Source organism: Argiope bruennichi, chromosome 7, assembly GCF_947563725.1.
Source record: "Argiope bruennichi chromosome 7, qqArgBrue1.1, whole genome shotgun sequence".
In the NCBI taxonomy this organism is placed as follows: Eukaryota; Metazoa; Arthropoda; class Arachnida; order Araneae; family Araneidae; genus Argiope; species Argiope bruennichi.
This window is the reverse complement of record NC_079157.1, coordinates 74,188,527-74,211,835: the sequence shown is the minus strand read 5'-3', so window position 1 is coordinate 74,211,835 and position 23,309 is coordinate 74,188,527. Positions and strand designations below refer to the sequence as shown.

Genomic DNA, 23,309 nt, shown 5'->3' with positions numbered 1-23,309 from the left:
CTGCAGTGCTTAAGGTCGGTCGTTATCTATTCGCTGAAAGAAAGGAAGAAAGAGGGCTGAATTCTAAATCTAAGATGTGGAAGATCAAAAGCAACGATATTCGGAAACTTCTTTTTAAATCACATAGGTCCCAAACGATTGGGTTCCTTCATTTTTCGCCTCTTTCTTTCTTTTTGAGTCGCTCGTCAATATAGCAAACCAGCAAACTATCTGCTGTTTTTTCCCCCCCTAAAGATTAGAAAATCCAATGGGGAAAAAAGGTATCCATGTTGGTGTATTTTCTTTTTGAAAGCATAGACACGCTTCAAGGCGGATAGGGAGATATAAGTAAGTTTGATTGTTAAAGGATATAAATTCATACCTATTTCAGAATCCCATGTCAATATTGCTCAAAGCTGTTTTGTGCCCCTTTCGATATTACTAACCGACATATATCTCACACAAAAAAAAATTGAATCCTATTCGGTGTAGCAAAAGAAAATGTATTAAAAAATATAATTATCAATTTATCAATGAATTTCTTAATAAATTTATCAATCCTACACAAAAACTATTATAATCAAAATAATAAGTCCGAGAGAAAATTCAAAAATTTTATTAGAAGACCGAACGATTTAAAAACTTTCGAATTGATACCGCCCATTCCTTCGAAATTCCACTGTAAAAGATAAGATATTACGACTTTTAAGTTCAGACATATAAATTGAAAAATCTAAAAATAAACGATTCTATTTACACATTTGGTGCCGGTCAGATGACGGCACCGAATGTGGTTACTTAATACCTTCGGTATCGATTCATTTGAAAAGATTCTGAAGCCTGGAAGAGATTTAATTTTTCTGATATTCGGTATAGCACATAAAGTTACGTTATTTGAATGGCGTATTAAATTCATTATACGCCATTGATGTTTGACAAGTCTTATTCATTAAATGATTCAAGGGCTTAGTCGACGGTCTAATGGAAATACACTTCAAGTTTAATTATGAATCATAATATAAAAATTATGCCTCTAAAAGACCGCATTTACTAAGGTCTTCCATTTAGGCATAAATTCCATCGAATAAGTACCTGATAGTATTCTGAAAATTTAAAACTGCACGTAGCTTTGTACTTAAAACATGCCAAAGGTCATTTAGTTTGTGTCTTGAACAAAAAAGAAACAGAAAAGTAATATTACATAAAAGTTTTGCTTAAAAGTAATAGCAACAAAATTGTCAATTTCAAGTGCTAAGAAACCAACAGTTTCAAGAGCTAGTTAAGATTTATTCGATCCATTCTGTTCTACTTATTCCAAACATAACTTATTGCTGGCAATATATATAATATCAGAGATATGGCAGATATCGTGTGGTGTGCAAAAGGAATAAATAACACAAGAAATACAGTGACCTTAATTCTGTTAAATTAGATTAACTAACACCGAGTTTAGAAACTTCACAGAAATCGCATTTTTAAACAGAGTCAGATGAAGAAGATAATACCTCAAGAAATACCCACTTTAAATTTCCTCACCAAATTAGCAAGGGGACGTATAACTTCGATGAAATTCATGTATATTAAAATTCGCATCTAAGGGGCATTTTCAAAGAAAGCAGGTTGGGAACATGTGACCCAAAGTAAGAAGTCCCCCCGCATCGAAACACAAATGATGTATTTTGACTCAATTTTCAAACTCTAAAATGTTTCCTGGATCCATTAGTTCTTACAATGTGTTAAATCGATCTTAAAAGTTTCCTAACTCAATATTTATCTCTCCTTTAAAACCGAAAAGCCTCCCAATACAAGCAAGAACATACCATCAAACATACTAGTTCGCAAGCGGCTAAATCAGAAGAACATCTTATTTTGTCGCAGCTAATCAATACAAGGGTTTTGTTGAGTTCATTTTTCTTTTCCCAAAACTAACGGTTTTCCAGTGTGTACCCATCAATTTCCCTTCTCCGAAAAGATTAACGGTTACGTCGATACTTGAACACATTATTGATTGGGAGAAAAGATACCAGAAAAATCAATACCCACACAATACATATTGAACAACTGAATAAATAGTTGCTGAAAAAAAGGATAGCATGACAAGTTTTAAATGCATTTTCAACCTAATCATATCGTATCATTCCTCTTTCGTTATTTATTTATTACTTTTTCACGTTTACCATTTCGTCCAATTTTTGGAAAAGAAACATTTGAAAGGGGGAAAACAGTCTAATCATTGCACAAGAAAATCGAAATCCCTATTATTTTTGAAGCACACGTATTCGGGGAATGAGTTTCCATAAGCTTTGAAAAGATGTAAACACAAAAGGAAAGCACATGATCGTTAATAACCATTTGTGCATTATATTCTCTTGTCTCGATTGTTTCCAAATAAATTGTCGCGAGGAAAAGCCTTTTATCATTCAAAGGAATAAAGCGTAAACATCCATATTAGTTAGAAGCAAAGATTTGTCAATACAAAAACAGATGGACGGTGACTGCTTTATTTGATTCACAAAACGATCCCAGCAACATATATATTTTTTATCGCAATGGACAAATGAAAGAAATGGACAAAAGAAACAAGTTTATATTTTAGTTTTATTTTCTTCCTCCCTTAAATGAAGCATGGGGAAAGCGAAAAATTCCCCTGCGAGAGTGTAAGCATCCTGTTTTTTCAGTGTAAAAATAAACAGTACATCTTCTGAAGGAATATATACAATCGAAATCTTTTATTCAGAAATATTCAATACGTATAAGCAAATTTTGAATAGTTAAAGTTAATTTCAGTGTTAAAATTGACAACTTCAAGTGCAGAAGAATTTCATACAATGAAAATTAAGATTTAAAAACTTTTCATTCCTGTAAAATTGTTATTTAATAAGAAAGTTCACATCTTATTCAATAACTAACAGAAAGTTTTTGCTTTAATAAAACTGCGACTTAATAAATTCATAAAAGAAAAAATGAATTATGCATAGTGATTTCCTTCTTCTTTCAGTTCATTATTATTTTTTTTTTACCAACTTTTATTGATAAAAATCTACAATAAAATCTATTTGGTATGACAATCCAAAATAAATCTGTTAAATCATTGTTTTTTTTTTTTTTTTTTTTTTTTTGAAGAAATCTTTTAATCTATCGTTTGCAAATACTTTTCCTTTTTTTTTTTTTTTTTTTTTTGAATTTCAGGCTGGAAGATATTTTTTTTTTTAAATAAAAACTGATTAAATGAAAAACCTTCCGGTAAAAATTTTTGTAAGGCCTTTATCTAATTATATAACATTCGCAAAGTTATTTTACACGATCCCTTAAAGTATCAATATCCTTTATATCCGCCATCAAATCTCTTTTAATGTCGGCAGATCCGAAGGGAGGGTGATAAGGATAGTGCAACTTAAATGAAAATTTTAGAGCGGTTATAGAACACAATTTTAGAATCGAAAGGAGAAGCGAAGGGGAAAGTTGTTTAACTCGGCGTGACATAGAAGCGGGGGATGATTACAAAAATTCTAAACGAGAATTTCTCATCCCAATCCTCTTCGCAAACTTTCATCACATAAGAATCAATGGAATGCATTCCTCTTCTCTCTCTTTTCTTCTTTTTTTTTTCTTTCGTTTTTTCGATCAAAACGTGAGCGAATTACATCCGATTTTCTTTTCCGACATCAAACGATATATTGAAACGAAAAAGTCCATTATGCATTAAGTGATTGGAGGGGGTGCGGGACGGGGGTAAAGAGTGGTCGTCCGAACAAGGGTGTGTCGAATGAAGGAAATCGATGTCGTTTCATTTCGCACTGGGAGGAATTTGCCATTTATTTCTTCTTTTAAACATGAAGAAAGGCGGAGTATCCGTATCTCTCTTCCTTAAGTGTTACTCTAATGACAAGGAAGAAAAACAATAAGAAAATGTGTGTCGGGAATATTTCGAAAGCTGATCATGCGACAGCGATTCACAAATGAGAGATAAAATATATATTTCCTTTTTGTAGCTGTGAAAAGAAAATCTTTTAATGTCTCGAGGGGAACATTAAAAGATTTCGCAGACGGCACACTGCTTCCTCCTGCATCAATCATTTTTCTCCGATTTTTTTTTTCTCCCGTAAGAAATATGTAATTAAATAAAGAAAGCAGATACTCTATGCTCACGAAGCAAACAAGTTGAAAGAATAGCTCGATCGAATTCTTTCAAAACTGATTAAGTGTAGCAGATAAAATAACACTCGAGATGACAATGTGCTTCAATTGTAGTCGCTTCAACAGAACCTGATGGTGACTGAATAGAGAAGCGAAGGCATCATCAAACATGAGTATTGCAATAAATTATGACGACTTCGTTCCTTTCACTTCGATCAATAATTTTCATTGCATGTTAATAGATATTCTATTCTAACACTTCAGGTAAGATCAATACAAAATTTTGTCCAGCTCTCTTTCAAGCAGGTATTAGTTGTTACTTAATGGCTTATTTTATAATTTAGTTTAATATATTACTACATTTGAGGGTGCAGATATTACAAACAACCTCAGAAAAAGTTAAGACTGGAGATTGTACAGATCGAACACTCACACATAGATAAATCATGATGGATTAAATTAAGCTCATAACATTTAGAAACGTCCCAAAATAAAAAATAAAAATTGAAAACACTCTACAATATTCTATTGGAAATAAGAGATTAAAAGTGCTTTTATTAATTATCATCAAAAATCGATTAACAGCATCGATACTGATATATATCAATTATTTACCAGATTAATGATTAAATTACAAACCAATTTAATATCGAAATGCGGAATCAAAATGTGACATCAGATGGCTAAATCAGTCAGTTATCCAGAAAACGATGGGCAATAGAGCAAAAACATTTATTATTATTATTTTTACTTCACGATTTTTCTAAGAATTTTTCAAACTTAAAAATAATAGTAGATCACAGAAGAAAAATCAAATCTGTTGCAAACTGCCTTTATAAGAAAATAAACTTTAAAAAAAATGTATGACCATTATTGGCAATTGGAATTCAAACCTCATCAACTAATTCAGAGTATTTCAAATACCAAGTTTAACATTTGATAAATATATATTTTTAAAAATAATTAAATACAGTAATATTCACAGAACGAGAAATATCTGTTTAATAAACCGAGCTATGCATGCATGCATGCATGCAAAAAAAAATGGATTAAAATGTATTAATTGACATATAATTACACGATATAGTTCAAATAAGTTGAAATTCAATATACTTTAAATTGTGCTATTACTTTTAACAAATTAAGCCACTGGGAAGCGGGATATATGTACTAATTCATTTTTTTTTAAAAAGAGAAATGTTTTCTTTTAGATACAAACAATCATATTTTTAATAACGTTATTAGTCAAACACCGATTTATATCTTTAATATTACCAGAAAGAGTGGTGAATTTACTCAAGGCATTCGAACACTGTTCATACAACCATAACAATTCAAAACATTATGCTGAAGTTAAAATCTCACCATAGAAAAATTTCACCATATTCCATTTACTGTATTAATTTACACCGATCTGATATGTATATATAAACCGAGCAAGATAGATATTAGATATATAGACACAGGAGGATAGAAAAAAAGAATATTTTGCCATTAATAATTTAAAATCTTTTATAAAAAAAATTATTGAGAAATCAGGATTCAACAAAAATCAATAAAATGAGGATCCTAAATATTAACCAATACTGGAAATTAAAAACATCATCACACTAATTACACTGACTAAATCAAAACCTTAAATAAAATTAATCAGTGCTCTTCCTTCTCAAACTTATCATTCATTTCTAGATCAAGGCGAAATTATAGACGATACAATAGCCATTGAGAAGAAAAAAGAATCAACGGGCGGAAATCTTAATTAGCACTCACAAAAAAAAAAAAAAAAAAAAAACTCCTCTCTCTCTCTTTATCCCCAAAGGATTTTATATATAACATAACTATTATTCACTCAGCCAAACCATGCAATTAAGTCGACATAACAACCTCACAGAGGTGATGTCGCTCACTTTCCACTTTGGCGCGTTGGCGATCCCGCTTGGCGCCCTATTGGGCGAGGATGAACAGTGCATACATGCCAAGAGGCGGTCAGTGTCTATCGTGGTTTCGGATAGAATAAAGCAAGCTAAAGAAAGCACGGCAGTTCGTAACTTCGAAACCGAAAAAATCGAACCGCGGTTCGGTAATTCTTGTTATTCGGATTAACTCACTGATTTGACGTATTTTGGGTTTTATTACCCACCACGTGAGGCAAACCGTTTAGCTATTTGACAGCAGTTTGCCAAATTGAGGAAATATATTCGTTTAATACTTTTACATATGTGGAAAAAAAATGTGACAGGATTTATTTGAGTGCCCTGTGACAAAATCTGTGGATTATATTTTTACACAATCGTACCAGGAAATGTGGATTATTTCAGGATTATTAAAAAATATTGGATTACCTTGCTTTTCTATGTTGAAGCGGCAAAATATAAAAAAGAGTAAGTAATCTTTTTCAAAGAAAATTTGTTTATTTCAAATGTTTTTAAATCTTTAAAAAATTTTAATTTGTTTCATTACATTATAACAAATAAAAGACTAATTTATAATATTGTAACAATGAATAATCTAGGAAGAATTTGATTCCTTATTTTTAATTTACTCTTTTAAATTTAGTTTGCATATTTTCATATATAAGTGTTTCAAAAATTATGTTGCATATAACTAATAATTTTTTATTAATAAAAAAATGTTTTATGAACTTCAAAAAAGCAAGCATTAAAAATGTTTTTAATATTGGTTTCATTGTGTTTAATTAGATTTATGTCTGTGTCAATCATTTTACTATGAATAGTTATTTTTCTGTTTAAAAAGTGCTTTTCAAAATTATCCATTGTACTGAACTGAATAATGATAATCGAAAAAGGTTGAAAGTTCTGGGAACGGAAAAGTCTTTCTTCTTAGCCTTTTCAATGTTCTTTCTCTGAAAACGATTATTTATTCATTTGTAAGCGAAAACGTTTGAAATTAAATATGCTTCAAGGGATAGTACTCAAACATTTTAATGTGCGTTAATATTCCTTAAAACGTTATTTGTTCATTCTAGTAAAGATTTTAAATTCGCTACTCTTATTTTTGTCTATTCACTTCCAATCAAATATTATAAATGCTTCAGGTAGAGATAATTACTATTTTACAAAAAAATATTCATCTGAAAAAAATTTGTACTTAGTTTGAATGATATATTCAATTATATATACAAATATTAATATATATTATATATAATGATTATATTCAATTTAGTATAATATGTTCTAAACTGAATTTTTTCAAAAATAATCAATAAAATTATATAAATATTTTTAAAACATATGATGATGTTATAAATTTGAATCATATGTCGTTGCATCGCATTAAACTGTTAAATAAAGTATTTATAATGACAAAATTTTCAAAAGTAATTTGGTTTGGGACTAATCTAAGTTAATTTATAGCATAATTTTAACATAAAGTGATATTAACAAAAATTCGCGCAGTATAAAAGTTATGAATCGTAACTTTTTAAAACGCTTTCGTTTCTTCTTAATCGGTCTTAGAGGCAAAATAGTAATTATCAGTAATTATTCGGTCGTGTTTCTTTTGATAAGGCCGGGGAGCAATTTCCACTTTATTTGAATTGAGTTATAAATTTAACGTCTTGCTTAAATGAATTATTTATTTTTATGTATTGCTGATTGATTGATTTATATTGTTTAAAACAATTTTCTTTCCAGCGTTAAAAGTTCTTCCGAGATAATTGATATTCTAGAACTGTTATCTTTTTATCGTCTTTAATTATATGCAATGCACGAAATAATTAATATTATTAACGAATCAAAAAATTTCAATTCTATTATGCTTACAAATAATAAAATCCTTAAGAATTATTTCACTTTTTAAAACGTGAGAAAACGAAAAATATTTTTAATGGTTTTCAATTCCATTTATTTTGAAAATGCCTTGGAAATATTTTTAAATTATTTAAAACTTCCATTTTCTATATCAGTTAGGAAACCAGACTAGAGGAATTTTTAAATATGAATAATACAATATCAAACTCTGTTAGTCGTCGCAGCATGAAAAGCAAAATATTTTCCGAGAATATTCTTATCTAAGTGAAGAAATAATAAAAATAAAACAAAATAAACAAGCATCTTTTTCTATAAACGTCTGGACAGAAAGAAATAAGTCTTTATATTTATCTTTTCATCTTTGTCTAAACATTATATGCGCTTGCTTTATTTATGACGGAAAAACAACGAAGGGGTTGGGTGTGTTACTCTTCTTTCCCTTGGGAGCTCGCATTTCACGAGTTCAAATGCGAAGATGCGATTACAATTACAGTTAACAAAAACTACCAAGGAAATTTAACATACTCCATCCTCAATTTACACGGTATTCGAACAACAGGATATCGATTTCATCCGTGTGATCGAATGCAGATTTTCATTTGCGCTACTCTTTCGATTTAATGAACGAATTTTGTTTTAACATTGTGTCGTGCACAAGAGCAAATATACAAGCGTAAGAAAATAAAGAACTGAGATTTCATTTTTGTTTACGTTCAAATCAATTTTAGTACGTTTGAAGATTTCAGAATGCTTCGCTAAGATGAGCTGAGTAAAAATAGTTTATTTTTGTCAATAGTATAGCGCGGAAAATCTTGTATTGATGTATATTCAATAAGATATATAATCTCTAATTTACTTTTAAAAAAAACTGCTTATTTTACATTTTATATTGATTTATTTTATTTATTATATACCAATTTTCTAAACGAAATGTGAATCCGAACGAGCCTTGTGATTTAAACATTTTTGTCGGAGTCCAATCAACTGTACGATTCAAGAGCTAACTGTATTTAGTCTGCTTTATTTATCACGGCAAAGACAGCAAGTCGGGGGAAGGGGGTAGCAGTTTCCTCCTCCGTCCCCTTCTATGAAAGCTCGCTTTTCAATAGTGCAAAAGCGAAAAACCGAATCGCAAATAACACTACAGCTGCTCGAAAAGTGCCATGGAAATCGAATAATCAATGTAGACATACAAGCACAGCAGGGCAGAAATAACCAAATTAACATTGTGATAATCTCATCAATTATGAACACGGCGAATCGCATCTGTTATGCATGCGTTCTCGACACAACTAGCTGGAGGCTGAAGGCAGCATTGTTATGATTAAACGGAATGCTGCACAGAAAAGCTTAGATTAGTTCAATTAAAAAAGAAGATCCGCGCATTGTGTAATGAGGATTCTGCATCATCCAATTTTAAACATAATTCTTTTCTCCTCTCTGTGACTGAGATTTTCATCAAAAGGCAATTTGCGATAATAAAAGGAGGTTTAAAAGCAAGAATATTTTTACGGTTCACTTTAGAAAGCAGACATAACAGGATTTGCTTCCGATTTCGGAGCAGAGGGGCGATATACATATTGAAATTCTTTTCAGCATGATTCGGTGGGGTTTTTTTTAAATATCCCCCCCCCCTGTATTTGGGATTAATGGTTGAAAGTGAATAATTCTTGCCTTCTCGAGTTTTGTAAAAGTTCTATTGTTGCAATTACTATTTTTTATTTTTATTCATTTAAAAATAATTCATGTGAATAATAGAGTGTTTAAATTGTATAATGAAAAATACAAAGGAAACTAACCTCTCACTTCTAATAGTTTAAATCCGAGTATCTCAAACATTATTTCATGATCATGAATTCCAGTTAAAATTTCCCGATATTAATATAACTGACAATGCATTTCCGTTATTTTTAAATTATTTAGTTGAGTGTTACTAGGACCTATAAAATATCATAAGCAATCCAATATAATTTTATTTCCTTCCATGTATTGTTATACAAAAAAAATTTGAAAGAATAGAAATTACAATACAGAAACATTTAGCTATACTTATATAGGAATAAATTTGTTGTGTACTTGCAATCGGTTCCGAGAATTCTATTGGCAGCTTTTCATTAAGCTATTACAAGATGCTAACAATCATGAAGTCGTTATTTTAGAATCCGCTTTTATTGAAAATGTTACATGCTTTATAAAATGTTATTACTTGTTTCTGAAGAGTTTCGGTACATTTTAAAATAACTTATTGATTTTTTTAATTCAAAAAAGGCATTATTTAATCACAATGTTTATTTAACAACAAAAAAAAAAGTTATTTTGTAGTTGCCTATATATGAGGGGGGGGGCTATGGATTTGTCTCAAAGATTTCTTTAAAATGAATTATTTTCTTATTAAATAATTTATTATGAGATATTTCATTTTTTCAAAACTATTATAGACTATTATAATACGAACTACTGTAATTTATTTTAATTTGTGTGATTAAATTTCCAACTTACAAATATAGTATTCTTTTAATAGAAGAAAAATACGTTTTTATTTTATTGCATGACATATTTATTTTAGTGTAGTATAATCTCAAAATTTCATATTTTGTAATAAAAAATTATTATTTGTTTACAATATTAAAAAAATTCGATTTGTTTTATTTTTGCTTGTTTCTGAGATATAAAAAGTAGAATTTTAGCTTTATTGATATCGATTATAGTAAAATTAGTGCAGTATAATAGATATCAACATCATCGAAATAAAGAGAAAGTAATATCTTTCAATCGGCAAAGTTATTTTATAGCTGAAGATTTATCTGGATATAAAGTACCGTATTTTCGACATATCACTAGCAAAGAATGATGCACGAGCGTTATTTTACGGAATATAACGAGGAAGGAATAAAACGATGTTTAATTGAGTGCCTGACGTGGACTTTAGAACATGAATAGCTTCTGTATGCAACCACGGCAGAGTTTTTATATGCTATATTTACCATTTCTTAAAACGCCAGTCTGATGAGAATCTGAATTATTCTTTGAAACTAATCCTTTCTTACAAGAAAACTTTCTGTTCGTGAACAGTGTTCTGAAAGTAATTATTTGTTCTAAAGTTAGAAAGAGCTGTATTTTATAGAAAGTCTATCTCTAGTCTTTCATGCCCGCAATTCTTTTATTTATATCGCGTAACGCACGTACGCGTTACGGATGAAACAATAAAAAAGAAAGCGCAGAGGGGGAAAAAAAATCGAAAATTAACATAATTTCTCCGAAAAGCTCCTATTTTAATCCGATTACACAACACAAGCCCATCGTTAACACCACCATCAATAAAAGAGAAAAGATGTGTTTAACTACCATGACTTAACGGCAACCGTAGCCGATATCCACAGCTTCCGTTTTGGTATTCTCGTTTCATTCGACAGATTTATACACGTTCTAAAAGATACGTTGATAAGCAGTTGTTGCGCACGAATGGTTTGAAATTTTCTATTTTTTTGCATCCGAATCTCTATCTCGCTGTTCGTAATTATTGAGGTGCAGTCCATTATGAAGGCAACTTTCATAACCACAATGGTGAGCGCTGTTAACTGCACAGACATGAGCCGCAGTAATTGCTTTATCATTGTTTGAGTGAGCACGCTAGTGAAAGCATAAATGTTGCCCGATGATTCCCCGTTATGGAGAGTTCAGTTGATAAAGAACGCCAGATACCATTCTTGTATTCCTGAAGTGTATCGATAATCGCTGATGCCTTGATAGTAAAGAGAAAAAGATTTTTCTCGCGTACTGGAAGTAATATTAATTGCTGTTAATTGATGACAGTAGCAAATAAATTGTTATGAAAGCAAGCCAAATGAGCTGGTGGTACTGCACTGGTTAATCAATTTCATGTACCGATTTGAAGTTTTATTATTGCTGGTGTTTTACGTATTGGAATTGTATTTTTTAGTGGCGAGATTAGATTCGAATAATGCTTCAAGATTTTCATTTTATTTATATCTGAAATTCCCCCTCACTCCCTTCTCGGAATACTGTATTTTCTACAGTAGATGAAAGAAGGGGGAAAAAAATTGATTTGAAAGTATTGTCATATAACTTCGTACTATAATTTTTTTAGATAATTACTTTTCTGATTCTTATATAAAATATTCGAAATGTAAGATGCTCATATTATATAGTGATTTTGATGTTTTGTTAAATACAGATAAACCGCATTATAAATCAGCTTTCTGTGTTTATTTTCAAATGTAAAAACAGTTACCCCCTTTAAAAAATATATATATTATGTAATCAATTCATAACATTGCCTGACATCTCATTTTAACTTTATGGAAATGATAAAAAGAAAATATTTTATAGAAAAATAGGTTTTATACTAGCCTCTTTAAAACGTTTATTTAATTTATGAATAAAGGAAAAATTATAATAAAATGTGTAATTATTAAACACCATAATTATTACAGATTTATACAAATCTTTGAATTTTGTTATTTCTATAACAATTCTACGAAATTTAATAAAGCAAATGTGCCTAACCTCTCTTTTACTATCAGATAACAAGAATCAGAAATAATCCTACAAGCACATTTCTGACTAAACCTGTTTCAGTTTTCACGCATATGAGACGGGAAAAAGGATAAGACTTTTAGCAAACATCCATCTAGTAGCCGATAAGCAGACAGTGTGCAAGGGAAATGACCCATCTGCTAGTACTTTTCAAAGAAAACGAAAATTATTTTTTTAAAGTAATATGTATATGCGATTAAACTGGATTTAAAGAGTTTTATCATTTTTCCAAAGGCGACAGTTGATATTTCTTCACAGCTTGCAACTACACCAAATAGACCTGCAGAAGGGTGTGAATAGTCAACAACATGCCAAGACGACAGGTCATCGAAATATAAAAAATGAGACCCACGTATACAAACTGAAGTATAACATAGTAAGGAGAAGAAAAATAAGCAGATAAGAACGAAATTAAACTTGTTAAAGCTTTATGCGTTAAAAAAAGTAATAAAAAATATCCGAGATATCTCTTCCGTTCCCGATCTTCCACACTGTGGCAATAAGATAACCCATAGAATTAAGACAGGTAATTTTCCAGTAATAAATTATATGTTTTCCAGAACTTACGCAACTTGATGCCTAAAACGCTGCTTTGACCACCTACTTAAAATCTTTATAACGTGTTATTTTTTTAGTTGAATGTTGTCGGAAGCATTAGCATTCAGAAGGCATATCTTCCAGTCAGGTTGAGGGCTAAGGCCAAGCAGGTTGGTTGGTTGTTTGCAGCATGGATTCGTACGAACTTCCCCAATTTTGCAGCCTTAGAGGAAAATACTGCCTAAAACTTGTTTCTGTTTCACAGACGCATAAACAATGCTGATATTTTCCCGGGAGGAGCAAAAGAAAGGGGGAGACCCCGAGGAAAAGAAGAAATAAATTGCAAATGTTTTCTATAACAGATGAAGCGGGACATGGTAGGAATTTTGAAGAGACAAAATGGATTTCTAAACGGGGCTTTATTATGATTTGATGGCAATTCAATATTTAATCTTTCTGCCTTTGGTGACATAGCTTTGGAAATGTAATTTAGAAATCGGACTCCTTTTTTTCTTTATTTATTTCGTCTTCTTGATTCCATTAGAATGCAATTAAATGAATTGCTTTTGTCTCGTTAAGAATTTTAGCAGTGGAATTAAGTTTTAATATAGCAGGAAGTGTCGAATAATTGAATTTTTGCCTGTTCGATTGATCATCGGAGAAATCTATCCATTTCAAATCAGTAGAATCATTTACATTTAGTCTGTATAATATACCAATACTGTTAAATATCAGTCCTTTAACTTCATTTAAAGGCACTCAAAATTAAGTTTGAAAAAAAATTAAATTATTTAATCACAATTCTGCAAAAATTTTGAAAATAAAACGAAAAGTTATTGTATTACATTACTTGTATGTATCAAGATGTTCTATACCAAAATTCCAAATATAAATACTGAATATATGATAAATACAAATAAGAAATATATGAGTTGACTATTGAATAGATTTAAAACAAGATTCATGGTCATTTTTTAAAATGGGAAAAATAAAGAGAAAAGCGACGATTTTCCGGTTATTCGATTCTTCATAAATATTTTTTTTTTCCATACAAAAAAAAAAAAAAAAAAAAAAAGCTTTATTATGCTTAATTTGAATAAAATGTTACAAATCTTCTAATTATGAATTCGTTGAAATTATGAAATATTTCTACACGATTCAAATCAAGGGCTAATGCTTAGTTTCTAAAACGTCAGAGAGAGAGATTTAATTCTATTTGAAATATTTATCTTAATGACGTAAAGAATTATATTTTATGTTATTTCAGCCAATAAATATATTGCTCAGCAACTCTAAATTTTTATACATTTTTGATTTTTCTCTTAGCATTATGAACTTGTTCCCTTCTATTGCGATTGAAACAGATGGAATCATTATTTGAAAAAGAAGTAATGACCTTCTCGAGTTAACGTCAATTTTTGGGTTGGCGGATCTTTCCTTAAGCAGCCACTGAAATAGTCAGAAGTCATTTAAAATGTTAATAACCTAAAAATCGAAAAAAACTTGGAACTCCTTATGTTTAATATATTGATTTAAAATATGTTACTATATATGTATAACAGATAGGTAGGGGAAATTTATATATAATTAAATAAATATTTAGAATTCGTATTTTTTTTCCAGTAGCCCATTTACTGATTCAAATAATATTAAATATAATTCTTTGAGTCTTTCAAAGCAGTTGCACAATTGGAGGTATATGTCCATTTCTTATATGGAGTGAAAGCTTCGGAATATTTAAATATTTTAAAGTGATTCTTTTCGAAATCGTTTTCTATTTTTTGGCGCATTTCTTAATTGAAAAGATTCACAATGTATCTTGTTATTTTGAAAAACGAAACACATACATAAAGCAGCAATCGGAAATTTATTTAATTTATAAAAGAAAGTTTAAAGAGTCAAACGTTTAAAAATAGATTGAAGTTTAGATATACTTATGAATTCCGCTATCAGTTATTAATTTAAAAAATTGTGTTATGAGGTTTAAATAGATCCATTCAATCGTAGGATCAAGGACATATTACTATAGTATTATGTTTCGACTTGTAAAATTAGTATAAAATAATTTTTGATAGTGTGATTCTGGTACTGTACAATTAAGGAAAGAACGAGATAATTATGAAAAAAAGAATGCATTTGTCAATTTTATTATCCTTTTGAATTACATGTTTCATTCAAAAGATAAAAAAAAGGGAAAAAAAGGAAAAAAACGAAGAAGAAGAAAAGTTTCTGGTATGTACAAAGATAGCAATGTAGAAATATAATCAACAATAAACAACGGATCCTGTAAATCTCTGTAAAACGATAGAGCCATTTTTAATATATAATTTTGATATCTATGCAACATTTAAATTGGTTATTTGTCTCGCCATATCCTTCTAAACATGAAAATATATCTAAATATTTTGAAGTACTAGGTATGACATTTGAAAAATGCAAAAATCATTTCATGTCTTCATAGATATTATGAAACAAGCAATTTCATCTCATTCAGCAAAGAGTAAAATATATATATATATACAAAAATCCTTTTAAAAGAAAATATGTTTATTATATAAAACACTCGTTCAGGATTGAGAGACTAAATAGCATTTAAAGCCATCGGTATGTAACATAGGAAAAAGTGCTGGAGGGGTGGGGGGTGACAACACCTTAATCTACGCAAATTCATTCGACCATATGATGGATAAGAGGGCAGTAAAATAATAATAAAAAGAATAAATAAAAAGAATCGTATAAAATATTCACCCGATGAGCTCAACAAATGCCATTTTCCATCAGTATAATCAGCATTGGCATCGTTAAAAAATATAAAACTGTGAGCGAAAGAAAAGTAACAAAAAGAAGTCACCATCAGCGAAAGGAGGGGGGGGAGAAAAACAGCTGCGCGCCAGTTACGAAATTTCGTCACGTAGCTCACGAAAAAATAAATAAATAAAAAATAAACTTCCAAATAAAAGAAAATATAACAATAAACGAAAAAAGAGATAGATACAGGAAAGGAAATAAGGTAGGTATCTTTCGCAAAATCGAATAATGCGCTTTTTTAAGTGAAGCCGCTTTTAAGCACTTTACTACATGATGATAAAAAACTGTGTTCTTTAATAATAATAGTAATACAAAACAAAATAAAATTTCTTTGATAATGAAGATAACGGTATTAAGGAAAAGAACGATAAGTAATACTATATTCCTTTACTCCCCACCCCATGCAACAATATTCTTTTTAAGTATATGATTGTTAGACTTCCAGCTCACGTACCTGTTTTAAAGGTGGCATGACGGGATATGGACTTCAAACCGCAGCCGTAGATTTCAGTCGACTGAAACAAAGCATTGCCATCTTAAAGGGGCGTAATTTCAAATGTCGTATTTGATAGCTCGCGTAAGGTCTTTGACAGAGGATATTAATTAGAATAAATCGTCTTTTTCTAATGTGGGTGGATGAATGAGTTGGAAAGAAAGGTTACTTTTAAAGTTTCAAAGTGTGGGCCGAATTTTAGAGGAGAACTTGTTGGCGTCAATAAAGGATACAACAGAATTAACATTTTTATTGGATACGCAATTCCATTTTCACAAAACTACATTTTTTTAAACTGCTAATATAAAAAGATTTACGGAAATAAATTTTATCCTTCATTTTTTTCTTGATGGAGTGTCTGTCAGATGAAATGTTGGCGGACAGAAGATTTCAATTATACTTTTTACTAGCAAAAACTTGATTTCTTACACGAACATTTGAATAAAAAGTAACGTATTTCTTTAACAGCTTTTTTTTTTTTTTTTTTTTTGTCTGTGCTGTGATTTTATGTAAAAACTTCTTTCCTCTGTCTGATAGCAGTTTTAATTCCATGGAATACCAATTATCAATTTAGAATTCTGAAGAGGCTTCTTGTTGGATATCAAGGATATCATTGTACTAAGATCAACTGATTACTACAGTTGATAAATTATATGTTCCATTGAATCAATCACTGAAAAGTATAATCATTACCATTCAACTTATTTTACTGCAAATGCGAGTTTTTCGTGACTCTTCCAGACTCGCAATTTCTTTTTTCTTTTTTTTTAAATTAAATTTTCTATGTTCAACTCATTGCAACAGAGTTCAAATCCATTTGCATATAGTAATTTACAGAAAGAAAGAGAAAAAAAATAACTAAAAAGAGCAGGCTATATTTATTGAAACGTATAGATGCATTTTACGCAGTAAGCCAGACTGATAGCAAGTACAAATTTAAATCAAGCAAAATAAATCTCTTCCGCCAAATGTTTTAGCATCTTAACTTTCTCACACATAAAGAGTACATGCTGTTATAACGGTAATAAAAAAAAAGGGGGGAGGAATCTTCCTTGAAATTATGACAAATTCCTCGTTTTAAATCTTTAAAACTCAAAAACACTTTTGAATTTCCGGCTATCTGGTAGTAATCACAACTCAAAATAAATGTGACGGATGAAACTTAACACGCAATCTTTAAACGGCAAAATTATAAATATGTTTCAAATTTTGGATAAAATTTACGAGCAATCTGCCTGTCTGTTAGTTAGTGTATGAGCGCGATAACCAGCAGCGGATTTAGATATTTTGCCGTCCTAACTTCCTCATTTAACAAGCTTGCCAATTAATGATTCAGTTTAATTTTTCTTTTTATTAACTTAGTGGAAATGTATGTTTCTTTAAGTGATTCATTTTAACTCTATAACTGCACCATATCTACGTTTGTGCACAGCAATATTTAAACACATACTTTCTGTGTATACTTATTGTAATAAAAATGAACATATTGAAAAAGAAATCTAACCAATCCTTACTTGGTAAAGTGTTAGTATAATCCTAACCTTTTATAATTAATAGAATTCGTATGCTTTTAAATAGATTGATTCGGCAATTAGACTAATAAAATTTTCTTAATCGACCAATAATTTAAGTTCAGCCTCATCTCAGTTCAATGGCCCAAGGCCTTGTCAGAAATGATGATAACTCAAACACAACAGGCAAGCTAAATGAAGTCATAACAAACGGTGATTAAATTAAAACATATAATTTTTAAAAACTTTCTTAATTAAAAAAGCTAGCCTATAATAAATTATTAGCATATTGATGACGTTAAAAAAATGTGCTTGAATGTGAAACTAACTGGATCAATTTATTAAATGAAGTGGCCTGGCCTAATGGGACGCAAAATGCAGAAGACCTGTTAATAGCATTTTACTAAAGGTTGAAAAATGTCTTAATTCGCCATTGAAGATAAACAACGTATCTGCGTGTCAGTACATCAAAAGCAACTGAAATCGGCTCTTTAATTCATACTACAGGGCGTGGGAATCAACAACTCCCTTTGTCCCCAGAGAATCAAAATCAATAACAAGATCTTTCAGAGTTGGGGAGGGATGGGGTGGGGAGCGAACCCTATTCATTACAAAGTGGTCAATATGCCCATGTGATCAAAGGATTACCAGCCTCGAGGAACACAACGCAAGTTCATTACGCAGTTAATAAACTGTCAAGAAAATAACGGCGATATAAAAACTTCATTCGTCGTTCACAGTTTACGCCCCACCTAACATTTCGCCCAGATTATCAGTAAACTTCTGATCATATTTTTCGTCTCCTTGATTGCCCAGAGAGGATGAGAGAAAGTGATGACAGACAGTTAAAGGGAAAAAAGAGTAAGTTCAATAAAATGGCGCATTTTCTTCCTTTTTTTAAAAAGATGAGGACAAGATAGATGTTAAATTGAGCATTCAAGTATGCAATCAAAGTTTAGTATTCACATCCAAGACAGCAGCTGCTGCTGCTGGTTTTATCGAAGATATATTTACATCTCTACAAGAAACTGTTGTTTGTCGAAAAGATTAGAAGTAAGATGTTGGGAATCTCGTGAAAGTTTTTTCAGCTGGAAGATTTTTATCTTTTTGATCAATAACGGTATTAACATTAATCAAATTATTGTTCAAAAGACGAGTGCATGTTTTTTCTCCATCAAATCGTGTTGCTTTGATTAACAAGAAAAGAAGATAAACAAGATGAACTCCTAATCTAGAAGATCTTGCATGAATGCATTAAAAGATTATTCAGTTTGAGGCGATAGAGAAATAATTATACAGCTCAATAATTGGTTTTGTTTTATTTTTCAGATACAATGCATTTGTTAATCAACTGCCTGCTACACCGAACTAACTGACTTCTAAAGCAAGTACAATAGGATTAAGGCATTTAATGTGCAAGATACGGATGAAATAGTTTAATGCGACAATGAGTCATAGTACTGAATTACATGTCATTTTAAATAAATATTCTTCTCTAGCATTCATGAGATAAAATGTTACAATTATGGAGCTATAACTTCTTTTAAGATCATTAGAACGATATATAGCTTGCTATCAGTATCAAAAAGTCATTATGTTTTATCTACGGAAAGCAAATATTCGTTTTGTCGAATAAAATGCATCGTTGAACAATCTTTAATCTTACGAGTTTTTTTCTTTTTCTTTAGTTTATTAGAATTTTTGAAGCAGTTGTTATTTTCATAAGCACAGAAATTCAGTATCTATGAAACTATTTTGTGTAAATAAGAATTTTATTTAAATCCATTTGCTGTAAAAATAAAATAAGACACGTCAACATCATAAAAGCTTTTTTGAAGGAAAAAAAATGTAATTGATGGCAACTAAAAAGCGACGTGATGTACAAAGCAGAAAAGAAAAGCTTCTGATAGCTTTTTGATAAATAAACATTTATATATTTCACAGCATAAAATAACTAGAAATTAAAGTTTAGGTCTTTGGATGGGAAGAACAATTTTTAAAAAAAGATGAAACAGTTATTGAATAACTTAATAATAAAAAATAACAAGTTCAGAAAAATTTCATCACAATCAAATCTGTTAGGAGGCCATACGAAAAAAAAACTGATATACAAATAACAGAAAGAAAATACAAACTAACGAACTCCGACAAAAAGAAAATTTTTGATAGTGCAATTTTCATATTGTTCTCTTTATAAAAGTTACAGAAGCAATGTGAGTTCCGATCTATTAATAGAAATTAGAAAATTATTTTTGAAGTATTTTCATTGAAATTTACATTTGAAGCGCAGAAAAAATTCGGTAGAAAAACTCCAAAATTAAATAATGACTTCCCATAAGTATTCTGAATGTAAATAAATGTGCAAAATATATAAATTCGCACGCAAAAACCAAAAATAAGGGGCAGGATTAAGCTCTTATGCAATGCACGCTTAGGGACCTTTTCTAACACCCCAGCTTTTAAAACCATACCTTTTATTTTTATTTCAATTTCTATATAAGCAGTTTTTAACTCATCCGAAATATTTTAATACAAAATATGATGGTCAGTTGATTTGTTGAGTTAATTGATCAATTGTGAAAACATTTAGATCACACAAGTCTGTAACTTAATTTGAAGACAAGAAAGGAAATCTTAAAATAATATTCTGAAATTCTGATTTTTGATTTGATTTTCGAATTCATGGCCTTTGCAAAACAAATGTAAATATTAAACTAAATTACCTTTAAAATATCGAAAATAAAAATCTCGGAATCACCAGGCAATTGCTTGTTTTACCTATTTGATAATCCAGTCCTGTTTATATCAGAGAAATTTCAATTTTATTTTTATTGTTTTTAATTCGCTCTCCACAAAAATATTGTTGTCCTGTGTTCTTTCAACAAAGATGATATTTAAATGGAATGCTTCATTCAATGCATTTCGAAATTATATTAAATTTTCTGTCCTTCAATATTCAAAAATCAATTGCACTCATATTTCGTATCTGTTCCAATATACTTTGCTCTAATTCTAACCAATAAGCCCGAACAAATACATTTCTCATTTCCATCCATTTTCTTTCCCGGCTATCACTCCAGGCATTATATTAACTCGGAAAAACACACACAATAACGAAAATTCCTACGTAGGTTGAAATGCAATCTCCGTAAAACGAGATGCGATTTGAAACGATTTCCCATCTCGTTGAAACGGGCACTGGAAATATAATATAAATACATAACTCAATCTCTCTCTTCCTTCTTCATACACAAACATCTTTTCCCGAATTACATCAAGAAGCGGGTCGCATTTTTGTCAGTGAAACATAAAATAAGAGCCCGGAAGACAGTTGAAAGCAAACATTCATCTCTCTTTCGCACACACATAAACTATCTCACGAGAAGGAGAAATAATATTTTCCCATCAATGATGAGATGGAATCGCTTCTGGAACTGAAATGGATTTTGCCCCAAAATTTTCTTTCCCTGTGAAGGAAATAATGCGGCTGAAACACTGGCGCTGTTCTATTAATCAACTGGGGAAAGGTTTTGAAAGGTGTCTTTCAAGTGAAAAGCTTTTGAAGAGCAAAAAAGGGGTGATTGGGGGGGACGGGCAGAACACGTAATTCATTTTCTGATCTTTTAGATAAGGAAATGCAGTCCTGGAATATTCAAGACCCAATTCTATAGACGTAGTTATGGCATCTATAGAAATTAAAAATTACTAGAACTTAATAGGATCATTTGCAGTACCAAAAATATCAATAAAACTGGGTATTGAAATCATGTCTACTTATATTTTATAATTAATTCTATTTATTAAATTGATATATCTGTGAATAATCATGATATTTTATTGAAACTGAAATACTAGTTTTATTTTTTTTAAAAATTAACTTTCTTCTAAATTTAAAGCATATGCAATTTGTATCTAATTTAAAAATTTCTTTTAAAATTTTGTTTACTTTCCATTATGCTATATTTCTTGTTCAGTAGTGCAATATCTCTTCACTTTTCGTGTTTGCTATAAAACATTTGTGCTAGATCTAAAACTGAAATAACTATAATGTTATTTTAGATATCTTATTTACTTCTTGTTATATTTCTTTCTCAACCTTATATAATATTTCTTTTAGTTTTTGCTGCAAAATAGTTACGTTAAATATAAACTGATATAATTATAATGATTTTCAGATATCTTATTTATTATTGAAGTTTGGTATAACAGTACAAATAATACAAAATTTTATTTTTTGAACACTTAAATAATTTGAAAACATTCAACTCTTATTAATACAGTTTTTAAATAAATAGCCATGTATTTTTTTAAACTTTGTAGCAAAGATATGCAAACAATTGATCAACTATTTGATGTACTGATGGATGTGATCACGTTTGCAACATATAATAAAGAATCGCTATAATCTTTTTATCTGCTGTTTTATTTTTTATTTACTTATTTTAGGTTTTCACAATATTGTATATAAAAAACTACAGTAATTAAAAAGAATCAATTATTTTTATTTTCAAATGTGGTATTAATGGCCACGTGGAAAATGAAACCTTAATTTGCCTTTGTGCATTTTTTATTTAATTATTTTTACTTTCTAAATAAAAAATATATGTTTGGAAATACTATATATATTTCAGTTTCCCTGTTCATTAAGTTGTTGATGTAAGTTAGCGTTTTAGCATATTTCTAGAATATTACCACTGAATAGGCATTGAACAGACTATTTATTTTAAAACAGTTTTAAACCTTTTTCCAAAGAGAGAGAAAATAAACCGAGAATTAGAGAAAGATGTAAGTTTCGGTAACATGATTCGCGTTTTTACTTTACATGCATAACCATGGCAAATAAGAAGGAAGATGATCATCAACGCAATTTATTTTTATCGTCACTTTCAAAAAAAGTAAATATTAGTATAAGCACAAAATATAAGCACTCGCTTCCTTAATTCTAAGATTTACAAAGGGCGGTCCTGTTTTCCACTTTAAGGCCGGTAACTTTTGAGTTACGCGCGAGGTAGTCAATATATTAGAAAATATAGAAGGAATGAAAAAGCATGTATAAGTAGATTTAAGGTAATCCCAGAGATGGGAACCGAAGAAACAGCAAATCTGCATAAAGTTGGGTGTCCATTTTATTTATGCAATCTTAACGCAAATTTTTCCGCTGCCGTCAAAAGAATGCTATGAATAATTCATGCGGCTATAAAGCCGGCGACATTTGCTTTTCTTCCAACATCAACTTAACAACTCAGTAAAAACCGAATGCCTGCTTGTCCGCGTTGTCTGGAATAACCAATGATCGCACAAGGTCCAATTAATGGTCACTTATTGTTTCGGTTGTTTTTCCTATTTCAATCTTACCAAAAATGTTTTAAAAGGTGGAGAAATTTCTAAACAAAGCACAAAATTTACGAAAAATGTCATGCTATTAACTTACTGGCAATAGAAATAATAGTCAGTTTAAAATTGCTTTCTTTAAATCAAATATTAAAATTGCTTTCTTTATATAAAACTTTATAATTG

At 30.0% G+C, this 23,309-nt stretch overlaps 1 protein-coding gene and 1 long non-coding RNA gene across 4 annotated transcripts in view; one reads left to right on the top strand and one right to left on the bottom strand.

Annotated features, from left to right (window-relative positions):
- LOC129976742 (single-stranded DNA-binding protein 3-like) overlaps positions 1–23,309 on the bottom strand; it is a 297,319-nt gene that overhangs the window by 100,930 nt on the left and 173,080 nt on the right. The window lies entirely within an intron of this gene.
- Positions 6,131–23,309, top strand: part of LOC129976743 (uncharacterized) — a 45,020-nt gene continuing 27,841 nt past the window's right edge. The window contains exon 1 of the long non-coding RNA XR_008785185.1: positions 6,131–6,497. This is a non-coding gene — a long non-coding RNA (uncharacterized LOC129976743). The remainder of the gene's footprint in view (positions 6,498–23,309) is intronic.